This window comes from Sceloporus occidentalis, unplaced genomic scaffold, assembly GCF_023333645.1.
Source record: "Sceloporus occidentalis isolate IW3139 unplaced genomic scaffold, rSceOcc1.0.p SCAF_4, whole genome shotgun sequence".
In the NCBI taxonomy this organism is placed as follows: domain Eukaryota; kingdom Metazoa; phylum Chordata; class Lepidosauria; order Squamata; family Phrynosomatidae; genus Sceloporus; species Sceloporus occidentalis.
The window spans coordinates 110764894-110782733 of record NW_028316984.1 but is presented as its reverse complement, the minus strand read 5'-3'; the positions used below and the strand labels follow the sequence as shown (position 1 = coordinate 110782733).

The 17840-nt window shown below is 42.9% G+C and overlaps 1 protein-coding gene across 3 annotated transcripts in view; it reads left to right on the top strand.

Annotated features, from left to right (window-relative positions):
• Positions 1–954: 954 nt before the first annotated feature.
• Positions 955–17840, top strand: part of HIPK3 (homeodomain interacting protein kinase 3) — an 87872-nt gene continuing 70986 nt past the window's right edge. The window contains exon 1 of one of the 3 annotated variants that reach the window (XM_089521251.1): positions 955–1421. The gene's annotated coding sequence lies outside the window, so the exon portion shown is untranslated. Of the gene's footprint in view, positions 1422–4802; positions 5082–12596; positions 12895–17840 lie in introns of those variants that run through there. The other 2 variants (XM_089521252.1, XM_089521253.1) reach the window with 2 other exon arrangements.

Here is a 17840-nt window from a genome sequence, read left to right as displayed (position 1 = left end):
ACCCACCGTTGAAGCGGTCGCAGTGAAGCATTAACACGCATCTTTCTACTTTTGGGATTTCAGCGACAGTGCATTTTTGATGTCGCTTTATTTGTGCGACTGCGTGTGATAATTGTTCGCACAATTACCCTCCGTTTTAATTACGATGTTTTATTATAGTATAGTGGGGGGAGGGAAGTCATACAATGTAAACCTGAGGGCAGGGAACCGTCTAATTAAAAAGACTGTATGTACAGCACTGTGTAAATTTACAGCACTATATAAAGCTGAATAATAATAATAATAATAATGTATTTTAACATATGTTGCATTTTATACTGTATTTTATTGTAAGCTGCCTTGATCCTGCATGAGAGGCGGCATATAAATAAATTATTATTATTGTTGCTTTATTTGTGGGTTGCTTTAAATGCGCTTAAATCTCTCTTTGATGCCGAAATTAGCCGCAGTGTGATAAATTTATTAGTGTTCCTGTCATTTCCTGCCCTGGCTCAAATGCCGGGGGAATCCTGGGAAGTGTAGTTCTGTGTGAGAGAGACATGATGGAGGAGTCCTCTCTGTCAGAGAGAGAAAGATAAAGACCTTGGCCCAAAACACACTGCAAAGAATAATCCAGTTTGAGACCACTTTCGTTGCCCAGTGCCAGGGAATTCTGGGAACTGTAGTTCTGTGAGAGACTGAGCCTCCTCTGCCAGAGAGAGAGAGAGCGAGCTCTGGCGCCACAACAAACTACAGTTCCCAGGATTCCCTGGCCCTGAGCCAGGGCAGTGAAAGCGGCCTGACAGAGCGGGTCCTTCGGTGTTTTGGAGGGCAGTGAGGCCGCGTATGTTCCCCAAAGAGAGCGAGAGGCCTGGGCCTGGGTCGCCCGGGGCCGCTGCAACCGCCTCTCCCTCCTCCTCCTCCTCCTCCTCCTGAGGCTGGGATTGGAATCAATGGAGGAGGAGGAGGAGGAGGAGGAGGGAGCAAAGGAGGCGGCTTCCTCCTCTCGCAGCCCCGGGGTTGAGATGGGCGGCGGCAGAGGAGGAAGAGGAGGAGGAGGAGGAGAGGAGGAATAAGCAGCCGCAGCAGCAGCAGCAGCAGCCCCAGCAGCCCTGAAGACGAGGCTGCCTGCCGAGGCCCTCCTCCGGGAAGCGGGACGAGGAGCAGCCCGGCCAGGGCCCAGCAGCGCCCCTTCTCCCCGGGAAGATGAGGCGGAGGCCCGCCGCCGCCGCCGCCGCCGAGGAGCCGATCCCGGGCGCTTCCCTCTCGGCCGCCAGGACAAGATGGCAGCGGCGGGGGCAGCCAGAGCCTGAGCCCGGCCTGCGAGGAAGAGGCGCCCCCGCCGCCGGGGAAGGGCAGGGCCCGCAGGAGCAGGAAGACTAGCAGCCCCCGGACACAGGCCCAGGGCTGCCTCCGCCGCCGCCGCCGCCCGATCTGTGAAGGTGCGAGAGGAGGAGGAGGAGGAGGGGCCTTCCTCGACCCCCGGTCCTCCCTTTCAGCCTCGCAAGCCCAAGCGTCCTCCATTTTGAGAAGGGGGCCAGGCAGCTCCAGGGCAGGCCCTCCAGGAATCCCCCAAATGCCCTCCCGTTTTTGAGCATGGCTAGCAACGGGGGGCAGAGGTCCTCCTTCTCCCGGGCATGTCCTCCATTTCACCCTCCTCTCCAGGAGGGGTCCCAAAATGTCCTCCCATTTTGAGCATGGCTAACAGAGTGACCAAGGGTCCTCCATTTCCAGGACAGGTCCTCCCCTCCTGTCTAGGAGGCATTCCAAAGTGTCCTCCATTTTGAGCATGACTAACAACGAGGTGACCAGAAGCCCTCCTTTTCCAGAACAGGTCCTCCATCTCAGCCTCCTATCTAGGAGGGATTCCCTTTGGAGCATGGCTGACCAGACACGTCCTCCTTTTCCAGGGCAGGCCCTCCATTTCAGCCTCCTCCCCAAGAGGCATTCCAAAGTGTCCTCCATTTTGAGCCTGGCTGGGAAGCACGAGTTGATCTTTCGACGAGTGTTTCGAGCCTTCCTTTTTTCTTTGAGCGTCCTACATTTTGTCCTCCTCCGCCTGGTCACCCTGGGAAGGCTGGGTTGGGAAGTGGCCTCTGCTTCTCCCTCCTCCTCCTCCCTTCCCTCTTTGCAAAAGAGGGTCCTTTCTGGGGAGGCAGAGCGGCTTTCTTTTTCCAGAAAGGGCGGAATCATGGGTTTCTGGAGCTGTTTGTTGTTGTCTGGTGGCTCCGAATTGCTGACCCTGTCATGGGTTTTTCTTGGCAAGGTTTCTGCAGAGGGGTTTGCCATTGCCACCCCTGAGGCTGAGAGAGTGTGACTTGCCCAGGGTCACCCCAGTGGGGTATTTGTGCTTGGACAGGGATTTAAAACTTGGGCTCCAGAGTTGTAGTCCAACATTCAAACCACTACACCACCTGTTTTTGTTGTTGTTGTGTGCCTTTGAGTCTTTCTAAGTTATGGCGCCACTAAGGCATATATCATAGGGTTTACTTGCCAAGGTTTCTTCAGGGAGTGTTTGCCATGGCTACCCTTGGAGGCTGAGAGAGTGTGGTCTGCCCAAGGTCACACACTGGGTGCTCAGGCAGGGATTTGAACCCTTGTCTCCAGAGTAATAGTCCCAACACTCAAAGCACTAAACCACCTGTTGTTGTTGTGTATCTTATGGCAACCCTATCATTGAGTTTTCTTGGCAAGATTTGTTCAGAGGAGGTTTGCCATTCTCTTCCCTTGATGTTGAGAGAGTGTGACTTGCCCAAGATCACCGAGTGGATTTCATGGTCACGCTGGGAACTGAACCCTGGTCTTCAGAGTTGTAGCCCAGCACTGAAACCACAGCTCCACACTGACTCCAGCAGAATATTTGTGAACATGTGAAGAGTGCTGTTATGATATCTGCCAGCGATCTCAACTTATCTAGAGCCACTGCCTTGCTCTCTGGGGCTTAGCTTTGGTTGCATCTGCACTGCTGAAATAATCCAATTTGGCAACACTTTAACTGCCATGGCTCAATGCTATGGAACCCTGGGATTTGTAGTTTTGTGAGGCATTTAGCCTTCTCTGTCACAGATCTCTGGTGCCACAATAAACTCCAATTCCCAGGATTCCCTAGTACTGAGCCAGCGTAGTTAAAGCGGTCTCAAAGTGGATTATTTCTGCAGTGTGGACGCAGCCTTTAACTGCCATGGCTCAATGCTATGGAATTCTGGAAAAATGTATTTTGTTGAAAGTTGTAGTTTATTTGTTGGAACTGCTGGAAATTCTGGAAATCATAGTTTATTTCTGTGGAGCTCTAGTAATCCGCATAGGACATCGGCAAGCGGTATAGAAAGGTAATTCTGTTGCTATTAGCATGGAGTCATGCCAGTTAAGGTGGTGTCAAACTGGATCTGGTGCCACAACAAACTACAATCTCTAGAACTCCATAGCATGGAGCCATGGCAGTTAAAAGCGGTGTCAACCTGGATTACTTCTGCAGTGCTGATGCATCTGTTTAACTACCATGGCTCAGTGCTATGGATTTCTGCAAATTGTGGTTTGTTGGACATTCTGGAAATTGTAGTTTATTCCTGCGGACCTCTGGTGCCGGCAAACCACCATTTCCAGAATTGCATAGCATGGAGTCATGACAGTTAGAATGGCGTCAAACCGTATCCAGTGTCACAACAAACCACCATTTCCAAAACTACACAGCATGGAGCCATGGCACTTAAAGCAGTATCAAATCGGATTATTCCTGCAGTGTGGATGCAGCTTGACTTTTCTTGGAGTGGGTGGTGGTTAGGAGACAGAGCTTCATTTCCCACCAGGATTGGCCATTCTTCTCTCTCCTCTGGTAAGTGTGCAAAATATGGGGAGGACGTACTAAAATTAAATGACAGTACTTACCTATAGGGAAACCATACTTGCCCATAGGGAAACATTGGGGAACACTTACCCATAGGGCAGCAGTTCTCAACCTCTGGGTCGCAACCCCTTTGAGGGTCAAGCGACCCTTTCACAGGGGTCACCTAAGCCCATTGGAAAACACATATTTCCGATGGTCTTAGGAACCGAGATATCGCTCCTTTATGGTTGGGGGTTAGCACAACTTGAGGAACTGTATTAAAGGGTCGTGGCATTACAAAGGTTGAGAACCACTGCCATAGGGAAGCATTGGGGAATGCTTGGCCATAAGGAAACATTGCAGAATACTGTACTTGTCTATAGGGAAACATTGGGGAATACTTGCCCATAGGGAAATATAGAAAACGTCTCCAATATTTCCCTATGGGCAAGTATGGTTCTCTATGGGCAAGTACTGTCATTTGTTCTACTACCTCCCCAAAGCATGTAGAGAGAGATCTTGTAGCACTTTTGAGACTTAACTGAAAGAAAGAAGTTGGCAGCATGAGCTTTCCTAGACTTCAGTCTGCTTCCTCAGATGCATTTGGAGAAAGTAGACTGAAGCTTAGGAAAGCTCCTGCTGCCAACTTTTTCCTTTCAGTGAGTCCCAAAGGCGCTCCAAGATCTCTCTCTGCATACTGATTCTATAGACTCAAACTGTTTGAATAAGTGTGCAAAGGGAGTGAGTTGCCTGGGGAAGTGTAGTAGGGAGGCTCCTTGGCACCCACAAACCAATGAAGCAACAAACAGATGAGTGTATACTCTGTGTGTGTGTGTGTGTATATAGTCCAGCTCGCTCTGCCCATTCTCCCTTTCTGGGGCTTTCTTTCCCTTTGGGCAACCAGAAGTTTCCGTTTTGTGTCTCTGTCGCCTCCCCAGCCCTTTGGTTGAGCCCCACACAGTCCCTGTGTGAAACTAACCTTTTAGGATCCCTTCTGCCTGCTCTGTGTGTGTGTATGAAAGGAGAAATGCGACCCGGGTGCTCGGCTTGCAACTTGCTGGGGCAGCAGGAAGGCGTGGTTGACTCTGGTTACAGGGGGATGGATGTTCGCTTCCCTTTGGGACTCTCTCAGAGGTAATAGGCAGCTCACTCTAGTTTGGGGAGAGGAATAGTAGCTCTTTCCACATCAAGGGGGGACCCCCAGAAACATAAATAAACGAGCCAACTTAAAATGGTACGTGGAGGCGTCGCTTGGGACTGGCAGCCATTCAGAGCCAAGGTGACTTAAAAGCTGGGAGTTTGGCCATGAGAGCTTGAGTCCTGAATTGGGACTCTCAGGAACGAAATGCTGGTGTTTAGGTTTGTCTCTAAACACCCCCCTCCCTTCCAACATCCTTTTTCATATTGTAATTTTTGTGTTGGAAATAGGACTGTTTGCACTAACAGGCAGCTTGGTTGGTAGTTTCTTCCCTCCCTTGTTTGATGATAAGATTTCGCATATCCAATTTGGACATGAAGTTTGTGAAGTTAAGGTATATATGATTGCTGCTGAAGTGGTTAATCAGATAAGCATATTATGGTTTCTATCTGGGGGAAGGCCGTGCTTTTAATATACCAGCTTTATTGTGAAACAGTTTTCTGGGTAACTAATAGCCTGTGATGTTACTGTGAAGAAAATACTTTCACATTGCTTTAAAATACTTAGATATTTTAAATCCTTCCTTCCTTCTCCTAGACATGCTAAGCTGTATCTGAGTGTAACTTTGGGCAGGCTTTCTGTGCATGTTTTGTAGGTTAGATGTTGGGTTCTCTTGGCCACAAATGTCGGTGTCTTATTCTCATGTGCCTTGTGAAACCAGATACTTGGATATGCGTGTAGCTAATTTGGTAAATGTACTTATATTAAGCCATGACTGTGCACTGAGTGCTATATAAAGTGTACTCTAAATCATTGGCTTTGCTTGATTGGGTTAATACCTAGTTTTCGGTTGGTTTGTTTTTTAAATAACAAATGTAAGACAGCAATGTATTGCATATTCTTCTTGATAGGTTTTTGGTATCTTGCTTGATCGTAGTATTTTTTATGGAGATAAAATAACCCCTGAAACCAGTTCATAACATTACTTAGATGACTAATTAAAAAGCTATGCTGCTTAGCCTCCTTATAGTAGGGCAGTTAGCATGTTAGGTATAGCCAACATGTTAACTAAAACTGTAACTTTTTGAGGGGCTGAAGTCTAAACTGGAGATGTTAAGGAGTAAGGTACTGATAAATTTAGATTTTTTTTTTTAAAGCTTGTTGGAGACATTGTCTAAGTAGTGTTAGAAAATAAATTCTGTGACAGTAATGCAACCATGTTATTAAGGTCCCTAATTTTAATAAAAGTGCTACCAAATAAGCAGATTAACAAACATGTAATTAGGTCAAGGCTTTGGTATGGAGATGAATGTGGGAATGATCTATGTTTTAAAAGATTATGATTCAATGGAAAAAATATTACATTGGTGTCGCACGTATATGACCTCTATATTTTATTAGTAAATACATTTAAAATTGCACAGTCACTGTATACAATAAATAATAAATTCAGTTTTATTTCTTTTTGTGTTAATAGTATAGTACAATCTGTATCTGGCTTTTCAGCAGTATGCCCCATTGAGTTCAGTAGGACTTACTCCTAATTAAGGATTGCAGTCTAAAACACTGTATTTTTCAAATTTCAGATTTTGTTAAACTATAATTTGTTTCCAAAGCATCAAAACAGCAAAGGTTTTGTGGTGCCTTAAAAAAAGACACATTTATTACGACATAATAGTCTTCAGTACATAAATTTATAAGTCATAGCAAAATCCAAAATACACATTGTGGTGGTATGTTTATTAGGCTAACCAAAAGGAGCAAAATACATTTCTCAAATCTAAACCATAATAATTGTTTTAGTCTTTAAGATGTTTCAGGAGTTCTTGTTGTGTAATGTGTTGCTGATGATGTAAGCATGGGGAATCTGAGGCACTTGTGTACAATAGTAATCGCTTTTATGTGCTAATAACATCCACATGGGCAGTAGGTGGCAGTTCAAAAGCCAGGGAAGAACATAATATCCTCCATGGGCAGGATCCAGGCACAAACATATTTATGAGTATTTTAGTTCAACCTTGCTCTCTCTCTCTAAAGTAGGATACTGTCAGTAGGAAAACTTGTCCCATATGGATCCATATCCAAATTAGGACTCTTATCAGCTCAGAGACAGTCAGATGTATAGAGTCATTAAGCTGATTTAAACTGACAAAAAAAGGGACAGTTTAGACATTTAAATGTAAAAAGGGAGCAAAAAAGAAATGATCTTGCCTTATACACACAATAAATTTCTCAATTGTCTTGAGCCTGTTAAGTGGGAGGTGACTTGAAGGCACACAACAACAACAGACAATTCTTCATTTTGGTCTTTTTTAGTAGAAACTTCTGCATCTTGTTTTGTCTACAGTATTTTTTCTCTCTTTAATTTAAGAAACAATTATGTCATTCTCTAATCTTCTCAAGGCCAAGTTAAATCATGTTGTTACTTTCTAGGTAGTAATTCAACAAAATGATTCTGGTTAACAGCACTTTTAATAGCCTTGCCTGGTTGTACCTCAGCAACACACCCTTCACTTCTTTAGTTTTGATAAAACGAGACTGAATTTCAGTTACTGGAGATTTATTTGGCTTTCTAGTTGTTGTTTTAATCTCCTTTAACCAGGAAGTTAAAACTTGTGCTAGAGTAAATTTTGAATCTGTAATGGTTAAAACGAAACAGACATATAGCCACACATTCTTTGGAAAGAAGGTTGTAGTTCTTTCACTGAAAACTAGTTGCTCTCCTATCGGAATTGTTTATGAATGCAACAGTGATAAGGAGATTTGGTTACTAGAATGCACTTGAAGTATAAACATTCAGCAGTGCAGACAGAGCTTTGAAAATGTGAAGCATGGCTCAGGAGCCAGCTAACCAGGCAAGTTCCTTTTTGTTTAGTTTGAATACACAGCTTTTTAAAAACTGAAGGTTCTTCATCCTGGACTGTTATCTGTGCCAAACTGAAATATGTTGGTTTGTTTTCCCATAATAATGAAACTTGGCAAGTAGGGTTTTTTCCTTTTGAGTTTCTTCACGCAGACTGTGCTTATTAGCAAATATTGCTTGTTTGAAAATATACAGTTCTGTTTAGTGGGGGAAACATCCTTTCCCACATTGATTACGGAGTAAAAAAGGATTGAAGGCTAATTGTCTGGGGGGGCGGGAGAGCCAGTCTCATATCCTCCCTGAGCCACTAAGCAGCCAGTAGGCTTTTTAATATTTCATTCATATTTGAGAGACAGCGTGATGTAGTGCTTTGAGTGTTGGACTGTGACACTGGAGATCAGGATTAAATTCTCTGTTCAACCATGGAAACCCACTGGGTGATCTGGGCAAATCACATACTTTCAGCCCCAGAAAACCCCATGGTAAATTTGCCTTAGGGTTGCCATAAGTCAGACATGACTTGAAGACACACAACAATAACAGGGCTTGTTCAGTCTTTATTGCAGTATGATGACAGTGTATTAGTGGGTTGTTGTTGAAAATGGCTAACTCTGTGGCTTTTGACATAGGATCACATGTTGTCAGTTATGAACACCAAGTGTGTTAAGCGGTACTTTCACATCATGCTGCAGTTTATGTGGGATTATAGCTTGGCTCTTGCGATGCTGCCTTAACTGATCCTCTTGATCAGCCTGGTCATGTTCTGGAGCACTTTAAAATGCCTTTAAAGGTTTCTTCTTACGGTTTAAATTTTCTTAATCAGTCCCTTTGAATTGGATGAATTGAAAAATTAGGGAAATATACCTTTAGTTGCTCTAACATTACAGATACAGATGCAAGAAAAAGTTGTGAAATTTTGTAAAGAAACAGAGCTTTTTTTTGAGAAGAGTGTGCTAAAAGTCTTTTTAATAAACAGAGAACAGCTGGGTTAGCCCTACATTAGAGGAAAGGATAAACATCCACCATGACTTAATCCATGTGTACTTCAGTCTTTTTGCCATGTTGACATAATGTCATGCCAGTTCTAGACTGTTGTGTTATTGGTTAAGAAAATTTTAAATTGTCATAAATCTACTAAAAGCATCGTGATTTGCATGAATAACTTGTTCCTCATAGCTGGTTTGCCCAGTGTAGCAGATGTTTTGTGTGTGTGTGTGTGTGTCTGTTTAATACTGTGTTCTCCTGCATCTGTGGTTTGGAATTTATCTGCTTTAACATGCCTTGAATGGCTTTCCCTGCAGCAAAAGTGAAGGCAGGTATAACAGGCCTAGACTGGAGTGTGTCTCAGAAGAATCCTGACACCCCCCCCCCCGGCCTTAATTCCTATGTAGAAAATTAATTTTTGTTAACAGTCTTGTCTATTTTGCCCTGTTCTAAGTATATTTACAAAAGTAAATATATTAAATGAATACATTAGTGTTCTGTTCTGAATATTTTCACAACTTTAAAAAGATTCTCCTATGTTATATTGATTATTAAGATTTGTAAGGAGGAACAAGAATGACTTTAAATGATTCGTTTTGTAGATGAGTGATTTGTTTTGTAGATGGGTGATCATTTGATTAAAGATTTCCACAGCGATCTTTACCTTGGTTACAGGTTGTAAGCTGAAGATGAAATGGGAAGACTATACAAGTTTTGCACGTCTCGCTTAACAGAGATAAGGTTTTACCCCATTTAAGTACCCTTTATGCCAAACGTTGATCCCCCTTTTTGCTGTCTTTCTCAAAACTTTTCCCCTTCAGTACCTGGCATATTCTGTAAGACCCAAACTAAGTTTCACAATATAGGTAGGTGTAAGTGTCCCAAGTGAGCCAGCGTGGCATAGTGGTTTGAGTGTTGGACTATGATTCTGGAATCCTGGGTTCAAATCCTGGCTCAGCCATGGAAACCCACTGGGTGATCTTGGGCAACTCACACTCTCTCACCCTTGGGGAAGGCAATGGCAAACCTCTTCAGAACAAATCTTGCCCAACAAATCCCATGATAAGTTTGCCTTAGGGCAGTGAAGGGGAACCTTTTCAGGTCCACGTGCTGGGGGCGGGACTTCTGCCCCTGGGGGCAGGGCTTCCATCCTCTGGAGGTGGGGCTTCCAGGGTTGACTTCTCCCACTGCCCTTTCCTCGGCCTCCAGCTGTCTCTGAAAAGCCAGGGAAAGTTCAAGGGGGGGGAGGTGACGGAAGCGCCATTGCTCCCTCTCCTCTTGGCCTGCCTCCAGCTGTCTCTGAGGGACAGCTGGGAGTAAGTAAGGGCCTGTGGGGGGGAGCAATGGACCCACCTCCAGTCCTGCTTCCTCCGAATCTTTCCTGACCCTCAGCTGTCCCTGAGGAGCAGCTGAGGGTCATCAAATGCCCATGGAGTGGAGAAGGAGCCTGCACGTGCCCCGTCCTCCTCTTCCCGGACCTTTGCTGACCCTCATCTCTCCCTGGAGGAGCAGCTAAGGGTCAGCAAAGTCCCGTGGATGGGAGAAGGAGCCGTCACGTGCCCCGTCACCATAAGTTGGAAAGACTTCAATGCACACAGCACACACACGCACACACACGTGTCTCCAAGCTAGCATAAAGTAAATGAAAGGTTACAGTTAGGAGTAAAGTAAAGTAACTGTAGGATGGAGGAGCTGCGTGGTCTTTGCTTTCTTTTGTTTTCCACTTAGAAGACTGCCCCTGTGCTCTTGATCTTATATCATTTGACTCACAGACAGATGATAATAAAACAGGTTGTATAAAAGCCAGCTGGCAGGGAAAGGGTTAAGACATTTTCTGTGTCAGGTCAGTTCTGAGTAGCTAGTTTTTTAATTTTAAAAATACCACCTGGACATACAGTTAGAGGACACATCTCCCATGTAATATCTAGTTTGGTCTTGAGAGATAAGCAGGGGGGAGATAGCAGTATCTTGAAACTGCAACTTAGCAACTCTATTTGTAGTTCTGCCAGTCTAGGTGGGATCTTTTTTTTAATTGAAAGTTGCTATGACTACACTTCCACCAACATGGGTGGCTCTCTAACTACTACTGTATATACTCGTGTATGACACACATACACACACACACACACACACACACACACACACACACACAAAACCCAACCCCCCAAAACTGGGTTGACTTATATACAGGTCATTGCTGGAATAGGGACCTAGTGTGAAGGCAGTGACGAGACAGAGGCAAGAAGCATGAAAGCAGTACTTCCACCTCATTACCCCTCCTTTGTCCAAACTGGAAAAATAAAGGCAGTCCTTTCACCTTCCCCACCTACTTTTTTGGCCCAGGTAGCATTCAGCAGTAATGGAGGAGCCTGAAGAGAGCCTGTGGCAGCCAGTTTTTAATAGGGGCATACTACTGTATATAAGCCTCATGAGGCTTGGTAGCCTCTGTAGAGATGCTTATACACCATGCCCCTATTAAAAATGGCTGAAGCATTCTCTACAGAGAGGCTTAAATACTATGCCCTTATTAAAGGCCACGGCAGTCTCTCTTTGCTGCTGAACACCACATGGACCGAAAAAGTAGTCGGGGAAGGAGAAAGGGCTATCTTTCTTCAGTTTCAACAGGGGAGAAGTAATGGGGCAGGAGTGCTGCTTCCACACCAAGAGGTGCTTCTCGTCTCTGCCTTTTGTCACTGCCTTTGCTCTGTGTCCCTGTTTGAGATAAATTGCTTTTTTTTGTTTCTCCCACACTTTTTTTAAGGCTACATTCTTACTCTTTTTCCTAATTTATGTTCCTTTCCCTATCTGTATTTGTATAGAAGTAGATATTGCAAGATCAGCAGTGCCATTTACACCCCCACTCCCACTGTAATCTCTCAGATAACCAGCTCCTTTCCTTGTCTTCCAGAGTATGTCCCCTCTGTGAATTTTTTCAAAGCAGAGGGAAATGGCCGCATAGCCCGAAAAACCCACAAAAAACTATGGATGCCGGCTGTGAAAGCCTTCGACTTTACAGAGGGAAATATTTGTTTGTTATGTATCTCTGAGTTTTACCCTAATAGTTTTATCCATACTTTTCGCCCCCAAACCTCCCCTTAATTTATACATGAAGTCAACTTATACACGAATATATGCGGAGTACTGTGTCCTTGGCTGTAGTTGTCCAGAATATTTTGCTGCCCCTTCTACCTACTGTAGTTTTCATTTGCAAATGCACAACCTCTGCATTATACTTCCGTAATCATGCAGAGTGGTAGTTCTGAATACCCAGTAAAATGCTAGTGAACTATAACTGTACTGCAGCCATTCACTCGAAACCACAAGGTTGCGAGTTCAAGACCAGCAAAAGGGCCCAAGCTCGACTCAGGCTTGCATCCTTCCGAGGTCGCTAAAATGAGTACCCAGACTGTTGGGGGCAAATTAGCTTACTTGCTAATTAGCTTACTTGCTGTTCACCGCTATGATCTTTGGAATAGCGGTATATAAATAAAACAAATTATTATTATTATTATTATTAAATTTATGAAATTGTTTTATATGACTTGTATATAGAATTCCTGTTTTGCTGTTCTAATTGTCTTTTCTCTTAGATTCCAGAACTTGTGGTAAAAGATCACTCACTTTGTTTCTTGACTGGACAAAATTCCTGGTTTAACCAATAAATAATATATGTAATCACTATATAATGTATTTCATTCTGTTAATTTCTGTACTAGACAAATAGTTTGTTACTTCTGAGCAAATATGTTTTACATCAGCATAGTGTTGTTGCTTTATAACTGATCATATCTGTTCGCTACTCAAGTATTTCCGTTCCAGGAACCCAGTAAAGGGAATGGAGTTGTGAAGCAAAGAAAATTTGGGGCACTTTGTAGAAGGAAATTGAAACTGCTTATCAGTTTTGGCAGGGCATTCTTATTCTGGTATCTCTCTCACACAAATACACTCCATCTGATTTTTCTCCTGTCTGAATCTCCATGCCCTCTTCCTTTTAGTGGACTGCAATGGGTCTGCCTCTGGGATCAGATTGCAAGTTGTGGGATTCTTGAGACAGGGTCTGCTGACCTATATCTGTCAAGGCCTCTTCTGTCTCAAAATTTCTGTCTGGTGAGTCAGGGGTCTGTTCTCTTTATACAGCCCTTATTTGGTACTACTTGTTTGAGGAATTGCAGTTCCTGATTAGTTTTGGTCTGAGTTACTATGCTCATGGTTTGGAGTTTAGATTAGGGCAACTTGGGATGGACAACATAGTATATTAGTAGACTGACGTAGTATATTAGTACTTCATTTGGTTCCGAATGCAACTTTTATGTTGATTTATATTCCAGTCTTTGTATCCATACAGTTTATATTGTGGCGATCTGGAGCTAAACTAGCTTCTTATGTAAAACAGAATTTAGCTTTCTATTTAATTAACATCATAGTTTTGTAGTTGTTAAACTATATTGGAGCATAGAGGTTCACCATGAAAAGCTTCTACTTATGAGAAAATGGAACCTCAAACTACATAGGGAGCAGGTGCCTGTTTTGATAGAGTATACAGGTTAACTGGATGTGTGTAAAGGGAGCTGAACCTTTCAGTGATTCTCGGTTACCTTATAACCACTTTCCACGTGTCAAGCAAATTTCTTCAAATCACTAGAGTGGCCCTTGGTATCCGCTGGGGTTTGGCTCCAGGACTTCTTGTGGATACCAAAATCCATAGATGCTCAAGTGGCATTAAATACAGTGGCATTGTGAAATTGTGTCCTTTATATAAAATGGCAAAATCAAGATTTGCTTTTTGGAATGTATATATTTTAAAAATATTAAAAACTATGGATGCTTGAATCCATGGATAAGAAATCTGTGGATATGGAGGGCTCACTGAATTGAAGTATGGTGGAATGTATAAATACTTGTGGAAAGGCAAACAGGATGATGCTTGAGTACCTACTCCCTATAAACCCTTTTATTCAAAAAAGGCATCCTTTTGTGTGCCCTGCTCATTCTAAGTGATTGCACAAGACCTGGATTTAAACTTATCACTCCGCTTTTATTAGAGGTAGTTTGAGATTATGTCTCACTTCAGTTTGAACGTTTCAAGGCACATAAAAGTATTCTAAATACTACAGGACAAAGTTATACATAGGCTTCTGTGTGATGTACTTTGACTATTCTCAGCTGCCTTAGGTCCCTTTGTGCGAGAAAGATGGTATAAAAATGAAATAAATAAATTAAAAGATTAATAATTTTATTTGGTTATTCATAGTTGCTAATCCTAACAGTGGCAGCATGGGGACAACTTTACAGCATTCATGAAATAATGAGTTGTATTAAAACAAGTTTCCTAGTGCCTGAAATATATTTCAGACATATTCTTTCTACACTGAACTTTAATTGTGAATACATAATGTACCAGTTGCATGCCCATTTATTGCGTAGCAACAAAAGGCAAAGAAGGTTCATCCTATTTAATTATGACTAAAGTCATGTTATTATCACATGGTTTAATAAGTGTTACTGTATGAATGCAATGATTGTACTTTTCCTAAACTACTTTTGGGAGAGATGACTCTCAGACATTGCAAGACCCATTTACACTCTATGGATTTCATTTTTAAATAATGTTAACATTTGTTAACATTTAATGTTAACATTAATATGGTTATTCAAGAAATTTATTTTGTTCAAACTTAAGGGAGCATAGTTCAGAGTAAGAGCACATGCTTTGAATGCTGAAGGTCCCAGTTTTAATCCCTGGTGTCTCGAGTTAAAAAGAACCTCACGTTTCAAAGCTAGGAAAGTGCTCTCTTTGCTTAAATCATTGGAGGGCCAGTAGCAGTTGGAATACTGTAGTACTGAGTTTGATGTATCAATGGCTTGACTGAGTAAAAGGGAACACCATATGTTAATAGAGAAATATGGTCTGCCCAACATCATGCCTATTAGTTATTATTCTGTATTTACACATTGAGGTTATATTTAAATACATAAAATAATTGGTCTGTAACTGTTTAGCATTTTATACCCATTCATCTTTGCACATGTGCACATGCATAAAGGAGGCAACCCTTGAAATAACTTACGGTGATCAGAAAAACAGCAAATTCTTCTAGGGATTGTTAGGAAAATAAGAGTATGAGGGTTGATGCAGCCAATCTTTGGAATGCTTTGTACTGTCCTGGGAAAGGAAATGACAGGGGTAGGACAGATAAAGTGAAAGGAGAACTAAAAGTTAGGGAACACCTGCTTTACAACGAAATGTAAAAGAACATGGGCTCTTCAGTTTAGGAAGGAAAAATAATATCATGGGGTGCATGATAGAGAATTAGAAAACGATCCACCATGCAGTAAAATTAATTAGCTTCAGGACAGCACTTAATGAAACTGTGTGTAATTAACTTGTGGAATTTTCTACAGAGGCCACTGATTAGATGGCTTTACAACGGATTAGACAGATTCGTTGAAGCTAGGCCTGTTAGCCATGTTAGCTAAATGAAACCTACATGTTCAGATGCAGTGTAAGTATCAGTTGCTAGGGAACAAATAGAGAATGGTGGTTGCTTTCATGATCTGCTGGTGAGGACTTGGGAATATTTGGCTGGAAGCAGGATATCGGACCAAAGGTGGATCCTTACTTTGATTCACCACCGCTTCTTACGTTCTATCCTCCTGTGTTCAAGGAAGGTCTGTGATTCCATTGTATTTAAATAATTTGCCTAATTCTGACAGCAAAGGGTGATGTGATATAGCAGATTTTCATCATGCCTTTTCCCCAGGTTTGTTGTTTCAGAATACGTCACCCAAAGCAGTGTATGGCTCTCCTTGTTGTGTGTTCTAAACTGATGCAATAAATACAGTAAATACGACTGATGTTAACACACCTTTCTTTATGTATTTGTGTGCTATATAGTATTGCAATGAGTGTACCAGCAAACATTATCTGCTCTTTTTCCATCGTTGTTGTGCACCTTCAAGTCATTTCTGACTTACAGAAACTCTAAGGTTTTCTTGGCAAGGTTTGTTCAGAGGAGTGTTTGCCATTGCCATACTGTGAGGTTGAGTGTGACTAGTCCAGGGCGATCCAGTCGGTTTTCAGGGCCAAACGGATTCAAACCCTGGTCTCCAGAGCCCTAGTCCAACACTCAGAGCCTTGCACTGTGTTAGCTCTCTTTTTCTATAAGCTCTTGTTAAAGTATGTTTATTTATTTGTCAGTGTGTTATAAGCCTTTACTTTATGTGTTGTGGTAGCTGAGTTCTTTTTCTTTTTGACCTCCTTATTACTGGATTCTTTACAGTTGTCTAAATAATTAACAAACTGCAAAGATCCAAGATTTCACTTGTTTGGATAATAATGTTTCCTTGGCTGCTTTTGTATTTTGTCCAGCCTACACGTTAACTTAGCCTTGAATTACAGGCAGATGGTTGCCTTATCTCTCTGTCTAGGAAAATACTCTTTTAACTATTTCCAGCTTTGTATTAACCATTTTCCATTTGGAAATGGGCTGTGGAAAGGAGGACAGAATAGTTCTTACCATTGCCAAGAGCAGCAAAAACCTACGGCTGTCTGTTGCTTTATGAAAGATTTGCATAATTTTCAAGGAAAGCTGTGTGCTGGAGTTGTAAAGGGATAGAGAAATACAAATATGAGGATAAGCAAACAGACTGCAACAAGCCTGTTGCCTTAGTGACAGTTTATGGTAACAGGTTGGTCTCTGTGAAGGAAACAAATTTAATTTCAAGTAACCTGTGATTCTTGGTTTTCAAGTAGTGTGTCTAAGAATATAAAATAGACTAGAAAATCTATAGAATTTGGATTTCAATAAATGCATTACTAAGCTGAAGGGAAGAAATGCAACGTTTACAAAACAAAAGTAGACTTTGCTTCCTTGTATTGTTTTTATTCACTTCTGGTAGAGAGAACACCCTGCTGGTGTTGATCACCCAGCACATGCATCCCAACAGAGGCCAGCTTTATCTGAGATGTCTTCTCTCTTTTTTAAAATGTCTATCTCAGAAGGTGTCCTCAGAGCCAAGTCAGTATTGTGGGCAGGGAGACTTGAGAAATCACCTGAACCTTTTCAAGAAATATTTTTCAAATACGTCCTTCCTATAGTGACTTGACTTCTAGGATCCATAATAGATAGGGATTAATACATTCGGCATCTAGTAAAAGGTGCATATCAGAGTGCCACCTCAGCCAGCAGCATGCAGGTTAGCAAATGGCCAGAACTGCCTGCTGCCATTCATGGTTGCTGTTGCCACTCGTCCATTAATCATTTTTGACATCAGAGTTGGGCAGAAGATATACCATAGATACTCAGCTATAAGCCAGCCTCATGTTTAAGTCTAGGTCAGCTTTTGGGACCAAAATTATTGGTATTGGTATGATCCATGGATAAGTCAAGAGTTAGATTTCAGGAGGCAGCCCGGCTGGGGAGAAGCTGCGGGGCAATCCATCGCCCTTCCCAGCTGGGCTTTCCCTGTGGAGGCAGCCCAGCCGGGGAGAGGCTGCAGGGTGATCCATCACCCTTCCCAGCCTCTCCTCAGCTGGGCTTTCCCCATGGAGGCAGCCCAGTTGGGGAGAGGCTGTGGGGCAATCGATCGCCCTTCCCAGCCTCTCCCTAGCTGGACTTCCTTGCAGAGGCAGCCCGGCTGGGAGGAGGCTTGAGGGGACAAAGGCTCACCCTTCCTCCTACTGTATTGACCTGTGTATAAGTCTAACCTGGTTTTTTTTTGGGGGGGGGTCATTTTTTTTGAATTAAGTTTTTCAGCTTATATACGATTATATATGGTTGCTGCGTGTGATCGAGATAGCGGTTGCCTTCCAGCTCCAGGCACTCTTGGATGAAATGGATTTTCTAGACCCATTTCAAACCGACTTCCGGGCGGGCTATGGAGTTGAGACTGCCATGGTCGTCTTAGTCGATGATCTCCGTCTGGGCATGGACAGGGGAAGCGTGTCCCTGTTAGTGCTTTTGGACATCTCAGCAGCTTTCGATACCATCGACCATGGTATCCTTCTGGATCGCCTGAGGGAGTTGGGTATTGGGGGCACTGCTCCAGTGGTT